The sequence below is a fragment of the Nuphar pumila genome, chromosome 15 (assembly GCF_984573655.1).
Source record: "Nuphar pumila chromosome 15, dmNupPumi1.hap1.1, whole genome shotgun sequence".
Classification (NCBI taxonomy): Eukaryota; Viridiplantae; Streptophyta; class Magnoliopsida; order Nymphaeales; family Nymphaeaceae; genus Nuphar; species Nuphar pumila.
In genome coordinates this window covers 69651827-69662489 of record NC_143263.1, presented here as the reverse complement: position 1 = coordinate 69662489, position 10663 = coordinate 69651827, and positions in this window count along the sequence as shown.

Genomic DNA, 10663 nt, shown 5'->3' with positions numbered 1-10663 from the left:
ATCTTCTTCTTCTTCCAATTTCTTCAGTTTCTTCTTCTTCTCCCTCCGATTTTTCTTCATCCGATCTGTCTCTTCTTCCAATTTCTTCTTCCTCTTCTTCTTCTTCTTCAGCTTCTTCTTCTTCTACTTCTTCCTCCTCTTCATCTTATTCCAATTCTTCATCTACTTCTTCTTCTTTGTTTTTTTTTCTGTTTTCTTTTTCAATCGATCATCTGTGTGTTTCTGTTTTGTTTCAGAAAGAAAAAAAAGAAAAAACTGGTAAATAGAACTTTGATCTTAGCATCAGCTCTTCATCCCTGTTTTAATCTTGTTCAATTTTAGATTTGTTTTGTTTGATTTCCAATTCTGGTTCATCATAATTTTTTCATTCATCATAGGATTTCCTGTTTTAGTACACATTTCATTTCAATTGTAATGATAGTTAGTTTGTTTTGTGTTTCTGATTGCTTACTGAATTAGATTTCAGTTTCCTTGTTTTTCAATTGTAATGATAGTTATTTTTAGCCGATTTCTGATTGTTTTTCTGATTTCATCGATTATTGTGTTTTCTGAAAATTCTCATGTCTTCCTTTACATTTAGTTTTTCTTCAATTTTTTTTAGTAATTCCTTGTTTTTCATCTCCGGAATTCAATTTTTTAGGTTTCCTGTTTTTCATTACATGTAATTCCTGTTTTTAAATATGTTTTTTACCAAATATCTGTTTTTACAATTCCTTTTTATGCTATTTTCAGTTTACTAGTCTTCTTGTTTCATATCAAGTCCTTGATTCAATTCCTTAATCGTGTATTCTTCATGTTTTGTTGAGGAAGTGTTAGTTGTTAATTGTCTTCGCTATTAGTTAATTGAAATAGTTAGATTTCATGTAGTTAAGTATTAGTGAGTTGAAATTTGGTTAAGTGTCAATTGTTAAATATAGTTTTAATTGTCATTAGAATTCTTTCATGTTTTTAAGCAATTAATTAGTATAATTTGCTTAATATAGTTTTTACTTCTATCTGGTGTACTGCTTGTGTTCATTTGAATTGTGCAGGATAGCACGAGAGTGGAGCGGAAGAGATTACGTGACACGAAGTATGAAGATAGAAGATTTTTACTTTTCAGTTTAGAATTAGAAGTTTAATTGGGTTTGTAAATATTGTACTTTACGCCCTCTGCGAAGGGTATTCATTTGTTGTAATAGCCAGTTGTTTTTACTTTTCTTAAATATTTTACATTTCAATAATTCAGCAATAAAGAATAGTTAGAATTGTGTGCTTGAATACGATATATTCCCGTTCCCTGAGTTCGACCCGGTCTCATCCACTAGTGAGAACCGGTTTTTATTATTTGATGTCTGGTTTTCACATGTTTTTCATATAAAAATCTTTTCAAAATTACAACGATTTAAAACAAGACATCAAATTTTTGGCGCCGTTGCCGGGGAACGGCGTAATATTAGTATTCACATTATTGCCTAGTGTTTGTGTGCATTTAGGTTTAGCACCACGTATGTGCATATCTTAGAGACGAGCTTACTTTTCTGCACAACCCACCTACTAGGACCCCCTTAGAGGTGACTGTGTACGATTGGTACCGTACACATAGATTTCATATTTCTTTGCATAATCTCTATTATGTGTAACTGCGTGGTGTTTGTTTAGTTTTTGTTGTTTTTAGTTCACTCGCTTTGTGGTTTGCGTGGTTTGGCCGCTTAGTGCGTTAGTTAGGTAGAATATCCAAAGTTAGGACGTGTGCTACACCGGTCTACTCCAAGGTGTACGCAATGGCTGACGATCATCAATTGATCCGTCCTTTAAGGGAGTACTTCATGCCAAATACGTATACTCCCACCTCCTGCATCACGAGACCTGATGTAGGAGCGAGCCATTTTGAGATTAAGGCCAGTGTAATTCAAATGTTACCTTCGTTTTATGGCCGTAACAATGAAGACCCATATCGTCATCTTGACGAATTCCTTGAGATTTGCTCGACTGTGCGAATCAATAACTTTGGAGATGATGCTATGCGGTTAACTTTGTTTCCATTCTCTCTCAAAGATAAAGCCAAGCACTGGTTAAAATCTCTTGAGACGGTTCGTATTACTACTTGGGAAGGATTGCAAAAAGAATTTTTAAAAAAATATTTCCCAATTGGTAAGACTAACCAGTTTCGTAAAGCTATAACCAGTTTTTCTCAAAGTGAGGGAGAACAATTTCACGAGTCTTGGGAGAGATTGAAAGATCTTCTCCGCAAGTGTCCCCATCACCAGGTGCCTCGTTGGCAGTTGGTGCAGTATTTTTATGACGGGCTTACTGAGAAGCATCGTCAAATGGTTGATTCGTCTTGTGGGGGCACTTTTATGCTCAAGAGTGAGGACGAGGCGTGGTCTCTATTCGAGACCTTGAGTGAAAACACGATGCATCATACCTTGTCTTCACGGCTCGATAGGACTACATCTCTATCTAGTGGTCTTAGGAAAGTTGGGATTTTCGAAGTTGGGTCCGAGTTAGAATTGCGTACCAAGGTTGACCAGTTGACTAGGAAGTTAGATCAATTCCTAGCCAATTCTTCGAGAAATCAAGTAGAAAGAGTGTGCGAGCTATGTGCTAGCCTTGCACACTGTGTTGTGGATTGTCCGGCAGCGCCATTATATCCTGAATTTGTTCAGGAGCAGGTGAATGCTGCCCAAGGTTTCGCTAAACCCATGCCCGATTCATTTACATCCTCATATAATGCAGGTTGGTGAAACCAGTTTATTTCCCCATCCCATCAGCCCTCCCAGACACAGTATAGACCCAGTAACCCTTCACAAGGTTACTCGCATCCTATATTTCCGCAGGTTCATCCCCAGTATTGTCTACCTTCTCCTCAGGAGCCCATTCCAAGTTCATCCTTTCAAGAGAAGATGTTAGAAGCCTTTTCTGATATCAAGGCCACTCTTTGTTCCCATACGCAGTCAATAGCCAAGCTAGAGACTCAAATGGGACAGTTAGCTCAGACCTTGAGTAGGCAAAACCAGGGGAACCTTCATAGTTAGTATGTTGTCTCAAAGGGAGAGGAGTCCATGTCATTTGACTTGCAACCCACTGCTTCACACAATGAGCAAGTCAAATCTGTTACATCCCTTCAGTATGGGAAGGCGTGTCAACCCACTCAAGAATCGACTCATGAGCCTCATATCATTTCTACTGACGAGTCGATCTCCATGATACCTCAAAAGAAGGGGCCTTACTCGCAACATACATTTTCATCATATAAAGCCCCATTTTCTCAGCCTTTAGGATCACCTATCGTTTTGAGTAAGCAAGAGGTGCAGATGCAGAAGGTACTTGACCAAGTCAAGCCAGATCATATTCACCACTTGTCTGAAGTTGCATTCATTGATACTCGGTCGGTCCTAGACTCTCGATTCTTGACCAGTCTCTCAGATGAGACTAATCTCTGTTCTTCACGTCGAGAGAGTTATGATTCTACAGTCAGAGGTAGACGGGATGGAAACACAGTGCGTAGTGTCACAGATGACACTCTTTTCTTCATAGAGCCCGGTTGAGTCTGACTTCATGTCCATTGATCTCATGGACGATGAAGGTTTTCCAGGGATCCGTCTGGCTGGGGACGTGAAACTTAGCGCTTTATGGGAGGCAACCCATATTTTGTACAGTATTACATTTGTTAGGATTTGTAGATTTTATTTGGTTTTATTTTTCGTTTTTCTATTTTTTTTTATGAGTTTCATGTTTTGTCATGTATATATTGCATTTATTACATTCATAGAACGTGTATTTTTAATTCATGACAGGTTATTCTACTCTTTTCCCTCATTTATTTTCTCTCATGTGCATTCACGTAGTTTCATATAAGCATGGGGGAGTGTCACTGGGACAGTGTCATTCAAGCATGGGGGAGGGTGTAGTTTGCACACCTTGATATTTCTGTTCAATTTCTGTTTACGTTCTTGCAAATGTTTACACATATCTCATGAAAAGTAGATTTTTAAAGAAAGAGTTTGAACTTATATGAATGTTATTTCAAATCTAATGTTTTTAGAGGATTTTTAAGCCCCGTGAAAAATTTTTCTGACATAGATCTAAAAATTATGGTTGTTTATGCGGATTTCGAAGAAATGATGATAGATACATATTAGAATTTATTTTGAATCACAAATATGAATATGCACAGTTCTATTTTTGAAAAACTAAGCAAATGAACAAAAGCATAAAAAATGAGCTCAAAAGAAAAAAATATAGCATGTGTTAGGTTGTTTGGATAATTCCACAATCCTTAGTAGATGGAACTTAGATGTAAGTTGAAACTTTAAATTCCATTTTCAAAAAGGAGAGTGGAAAACTTCGTAATCCTAAGTAACTGAGAACAGATACAAGTTGAAATATTTGACGCTCATGTTATAAAGGTGAATGAAGGAAGTCACTTTTATGTCTTAGTTGATATCTTTTGGTATATATTGAAAAAGTATAGAAGATATTGACATTGCACAAGGCATAAAAGCAGACCACACGCAAGCTATAAGAGAAGAATAAGTGCGCAAAAAGAAAAAGCGTGAAAAGAAAAGAGAGAAAAGAGCTTAAAAAGAAAGAAAAGTTCAATGCTTAGAAGTGTGATTAAGAAAACCTGTGCAGAAAACATATGAGTGAGGATAAATAAATAATAACTTGTTTTTATTGGATTTTCCAAGAATAAAACATAAATAATTGTGATATTTGGAAAAGTGAAAGAAATTCTTTTTCTGTGGTGGTGCATAAAAGACTCTAATTATATTTCGATTTTGAAATAATAGGAAATATTTGTGAAAATAAAGTCTTTGATTACCTACTGATTGTGAGGATGTGTAATATTATGCATACATGACAGAGATGTTTGTGGGTAGCATCACTGCAAACCCTCACGAGACCTTACTCGTCCACTGGGGTAACCCAGGGGTTGAAAGGGCTTGTTGCATAAGCTAAATGCAACCGTGATTCCTACAAAAGTGAGTTAGGTGATAGTTTGATTTCTTGCACTTTTTTGTTTGCTCGAGGACTAGCAAAACATAAGCATGGGGGTATTTGATCATGCATATAATTCAGGGTTTATTAACATTTAAATATGCATGATCTTATAAAATAATGTTTCAAAAACCCAATTTTATGATAGTTTTCGAGTAAATGTGCTAAAATGATTTAAAAATAGAAAATGCATGAAAAATAGTTTTATTTTACATTTTTATACATATTTTAGTTTTTTGTTATATTCATAGTAGTTTAGTTTTAGTTTTCAATTAAAAATAAAAGAAAGAGAAAATAGTTTTTTTTTTAAAACCATTTTAAATGTTTGTTTTTTTAGAAAAGAAAAAAATTAAATATAAATATAAATAGTTAGAATATTTTTTTTAGTTTCTTTATAAATAAGTTTTGATTTGAGTTTTTGAAAATTTTCTAATAAATTAGTTTACATAGTTTTGTTTTGTTTTTTAAAAAAAAAAACTAAAAAAAATATATAATAAACCAAACCGGTTTGTATTTTAAAAAAAAAAAACTGAAAAAAAAATAATAAACAAAACCGGCTTGAACCGGTTTGCATTTTTTTCAAACCGGTTCCAGCCGGTTTGTTTGTTTTAAAACCCCCAAAAATCGAAAATTTCAGGCGCCTCTTCCATACGCTTGAAACTTCCTCTGGTTTTCCCCTCTTTCCCTCTCTTTCCCTCTTTTCTCACCATCCTCCACTAACACCGGCATCTCCTCTTCCCTACCTTCCCCTTCTCTCTCTTTCTCTGTCTACATTCCAGCCGGCAGCAGTGGAGGACTCTTCAGTCCGTTGAATGGCGCATGGTGGAGGCCGCCGCCCTTCTTTCCCTAATCCCTCTTCTGGTTCACGGTGAGTTTTCTTCCTCCTCTTCTTTTTCATTTCTTCTTCTTCATCCGAATCTTCTTCTTTTGCAGCTTCTTCTTCTTCTTTCATCTTCAGATCTTCTTCTTCTTCCAATTTCTTCAGTTTCTTCTTCTTCTTCCTCTGATTTTTCTTCATCCGATCTGTTTCTTCTTCCAATTTCTTCTTCCTCTTCTTCTTCTTCTTCAGCTTCTTCTTCTTCTACTTCTTCCTCCTCTTCATCTTATTCCAATTCTTCATCTACTTCTTCTTCTTTGTTTTTTTTTTCTATTTTCTTTTTCAATAGATCATCTGTGTGTTTCTGTTTTGTTTCAGAAAGAAAAAAAAGAAAAAACTGGTAAATAGAACTTTGATCTTAGCATCAGCTCTTCATCCCGGTTTTAATCTTGTTCAATTTTAGATTCGTTTTGTTTGATTTCCAATTCTGGTTCATCATAATTTTTTCATTCATCATAGGATTTCCTGTTTTAGTACACATTTCATTTCAATTGTAATGATAGTTAGTTTGTTTTGTGTTTCTGATTGCTTACTGAATTAGATTTCAGTTTCCTTGTTTTTCAATTGTAATGATAGTTATTTTTAGCCGATTTCTGATTGTTTTTCTGATTTCATCGATTATTGTGTTTTCTGAAAATTCTCATGTCTTCCTTTACATTTAGTTTTTCTTCAATTTTGTTTTAGTAATTCCTTGTTTTTCATTTCCGGAATTCAATTTTTTAGGTTTCCTGTCTTTCATTACATGTAATTCCTGTTTTTAAATATGTTTTTTACCAAATATCTGTTTTTACAATTCCTTTTTATGCTATTTTAAGTTTACTAGTCTTCTTGTTTCATATCAAGTCCTTGATTCAATTCCTTAATCGTGTATTCTTCATGTTTTGTTGAAGAAGTGTTAGTTGTTAATTGTCTTCGCTATTAGTTAATTGAAATAGTTAGATTTCATGTAGTTAAGTATTAGTGAGTTGAAATTTGGTTAAGTGTCAATTGTTAAATATAGTTTTAATTGTCATTAGAATTCTTTCATGTTTTTAAGCAATTAATTAGTATAATTTGCTTAATATAGTTTTTACTTCTATCTGGTGTACTGCTTGTGTTCATTTGAATTGTGCAGGATAGCACGAGAGTGGAGCGGAAGAGATTACGTGACACGAAGTATGAAGATAGAAGATTTTTACTTTTCAGTTTAGAATTAGAATTTTAATTGGGTTTGTAAATATTGCACTTTACGCCCTCTGCGAAGGGTATTCATTTGTTGTAATAGCTAGTTGTTTTTACTTTTCTTAAACATTTTACATTTCAATAATTCAGCAATAAAGAATAGTTAGAATTGTGTGCTTGAATACGATATATTCTCGTTCCATGAGTTCGACCCGGTCTTATCCACTAGTGAGAACCGGTTTTTATTATTTGATGTCTGGTTTTCACATGTTTTCCATATAAAAATATTTTCAAAATTACAACGATTTAAAACAAGACATCAGCCAGGCAGTATGCCAAGTTAGACACTGAAAGAAAATTCCGAGTTAATGATCTGGCCCTCAGATCGACAGCTCATCTCAAGCACCTCCTGCGTGGCAAATGGTCAACGAATTGGGAACGTCCATATCTGGTTAAGGAAGCGCTATCCCGCAATGCATATCGTTTGATCAATGTAGATGGGGTAGAGTTGTCGGATCTTATCAATGCTCTACACTTGAAGAAGTTTTACACTTGAATGTCTATGTTATCTTTTGTATTCTTTAAAGAGATTCTGTCAATACCAATAATCATTATCCTTCTTTCTTTTGTTAAACATCTCTTTTCTTTGCTATACTGGGGCATCTTTTATTATGAAACTTTGTTTTTTCCTAGAATATCTTTTGTATATGGCAGGATCGAGATTCTTTTATCATCAATTTTTGAGATATCATGATCAACTTCCTTTCATTACCCATTCAGGATAAGGGATAATCCTGAGACCATCCATAAGGCTACCTATAGGGATCTGCCCAAAATCGTGAACTTTTTTAGGTCAAGGGGGTGGAAATTGAAAATTTTTGCAAAATCCCCATCATGATCACCAAGCGCTTTCAAAGTACCGGTCTTTTTCAAATTCAACCGTTGGGTTGATTCTCTTTTTATCAAAACTAGTCTTTTTCAAATGCAACCCTCAGGTTGAGTCTTTTTATCAAAACTGGTTTTCCCACCGGTCTTTCCAAATTTGACCTTCGGGTTGAACCTTTTTATCAAATCCAGTCTTTGTGTTGGTCTTTCCAAATTCGACCTTCAGGTTGAACCTTTTTATCAAATCCAGCATTTGTGCAAGTCTTTTTCAAATCAACTTTCGGGTTGAACTTTTTATCAAATCCAGCTTTTGAGCTGGTCTTTTCCAATTCAACTTTCAAGTTGAACCTTTGGTCAAATCCAATTTTTGTGCTGGTCTTTTACAATTTAATTTTTAGGCTGATCTTTTATCAAATCCATTCAACTTTTGGGTTGAGTTTTTTTATCAAATTCAGCTTGTTTTTAAAATTCAATTTTCGGGTTGATCTCTTTTTATCAATGCCAATCTTTTTCTAAGATCCAACCTTCGGGTTGAACCAGTTTTTTTTTAAACTGGCCCAATACTTCAATCATCTTTTGTAAAGGACCCTTTTTTCAGGGAGAGTTTGAGGGAACTCGCTCCTTTTGCTACCTTTATTTTCTTTCGTAAGAACCCTTTTTCTAGGGAGAGTTTGAAGGAAACTCATTTTCTTCGCGAAGCTATTTGCAAAACAACCTTTTGTCTTACACAAAGAACCCTTTTTCCAGGGAGAGTTTTGATGAAAACTCATTTAAAAAAAAAAGCCTAAGATTAGGGAGTTTTGATGAAAACTTAATTTCTCTTTGAAAGACCCGTTTTGCAAACACCTGCTCTGTAGGGAAAAGAGGAGTCATTTTTATCACCCATTCAGGTAAGGGTTAAACTTGAGCCTCTCTTTGGGGAAAGAGAGGTCCAATCTTCATTAAGGATTTCGTCAATTTGATGTCAAGCAATTCTTTCATAAAGAATCGCAGGATTTGTTGCCAATATGTTATCAGAACATTTGTTGATTTCAAAATTTTATTCATTGCACAAAATTCACCTCAAACTACCTTTTGTATTCTTTTAAAAGGGTGAAACTTATGTGGGATAAGGAGAAAATTTAAGCTTTTTTTGTTGGTCAACTAAAAGAAATGAAGGAAAAATCCTTGGTATGACTGACAGAGGAAAATTCAATGATGTTGAGAAGCAAGAAATGAATTGATTTTGATTATTGCAATGAGACATTTTTAAAGACAATTCTTCTGGCAATAAAGAAGTGAAAATATATTGTGGTATAAAACCCACTTCATTTCTTCAAACATTCAAGTTTAATGAATTATCTGCAAAAGAGATCTCTCAACTATCTCTAAGTTGAAGGATGATATGAGAGTTTAGATCTCTAAAGACAAAGAAGACTTGGATCATCATCAAGTTGAAGGTTGATGTGATGAACTTCCCCTACAAAGTACTTGCCTTATGCTACAAGGAACAAATTTTTAACCAAGAAATACACAATATGTTTGTAAGAGGGAAATTCTCAATTGTCACCAAGTTGAAGGATAACATGAGAGTCTAATCTCCGAGGACAAGGAAGGCTTTGATCATCTCCGAGTTGAAGGAAGATGTGACATGCTCTCATAGGAAAGATTTGAAATATTTTTAAGTTGAAGGTTGATAAGCCAAACTTTTCACCAAACCCCAAAAAGGGCTTAAATTCTTGATTTTATGTGTCAGAGAATGCAAAGAGATATGATGGGTAAACCTCGATTATTAAACTGCCAAATTGCCAGGAATCGTCTTTACTTATATGAAAGTCTTTGTCAATATCTTTTCATCCACTTGCTTCTATGAAACTAAGAATAATTCTTCTCTTTTCATGTCAAGAAAATGGATAGCTTCCTTAAAGAAACCCAATAGTAACAAATTGAATTTGATTCTTGATTCTATGAGGTTAGCCTAACTGGAGGTAATACTCTAGGTAGAAGAGGAAATATCTTTCGCACATACGTGTACATTTCCAACATTTTGATCAACTATAATTTATGTTTTATTGACAATTTTTCCTAGCTATCCTGACATGAAGCGAGAGCCTAATGTCTTTTTAGTGTATTCTTGCACCCTTTTTATTATCCCTCTCCAGGATTCGAAAACATGTGTCTTCAAAGTCCTTCCCTTTTTTTTATTTGAGCACTCGGGCTCTCAAATCTTCAACACATTCCTTATTTTTCTCCACTATCCCGCCATAGATAGTTCTCACTCAGGTTAAAGGTTGAACATGAATCTTCGCAGAAGGCCTTTTCTTTTTAAAAGCTTCTTCTATGTCTCAGTCATGAGACCTGATGATGCGTAAATTACTCATAATTATAATATATTTTTATTATATAAATGCATCATTTATAGGTTTATAACCCACACTTAGATGCATATAGATACCATTGAGCCATGGTTTGAATTTCGTTTGAATCAGACTTAAAATGAGAGAGATGTCACATTTTTAGTGAAACGGGTCGGACCTCGGGGCGATACGGGTCATTTCGGATCCAAAAGGGTCATTTGGGCCTTGGATCTGGGCCAAAACATACCCAATCCAACCCACATCAACTCAAATCTTATTTTTTAAAATAATTGCTGAAAACCCCTCCACATAAGGCGCCTAGCATTTCTTTTGTTTTTAATCTTTCATTTGGAAATAGCAAAAACATTGGTTTTTGCTATAAAACATAACAAAAACCCTAGGCAAATCATTTTTGCCTAGG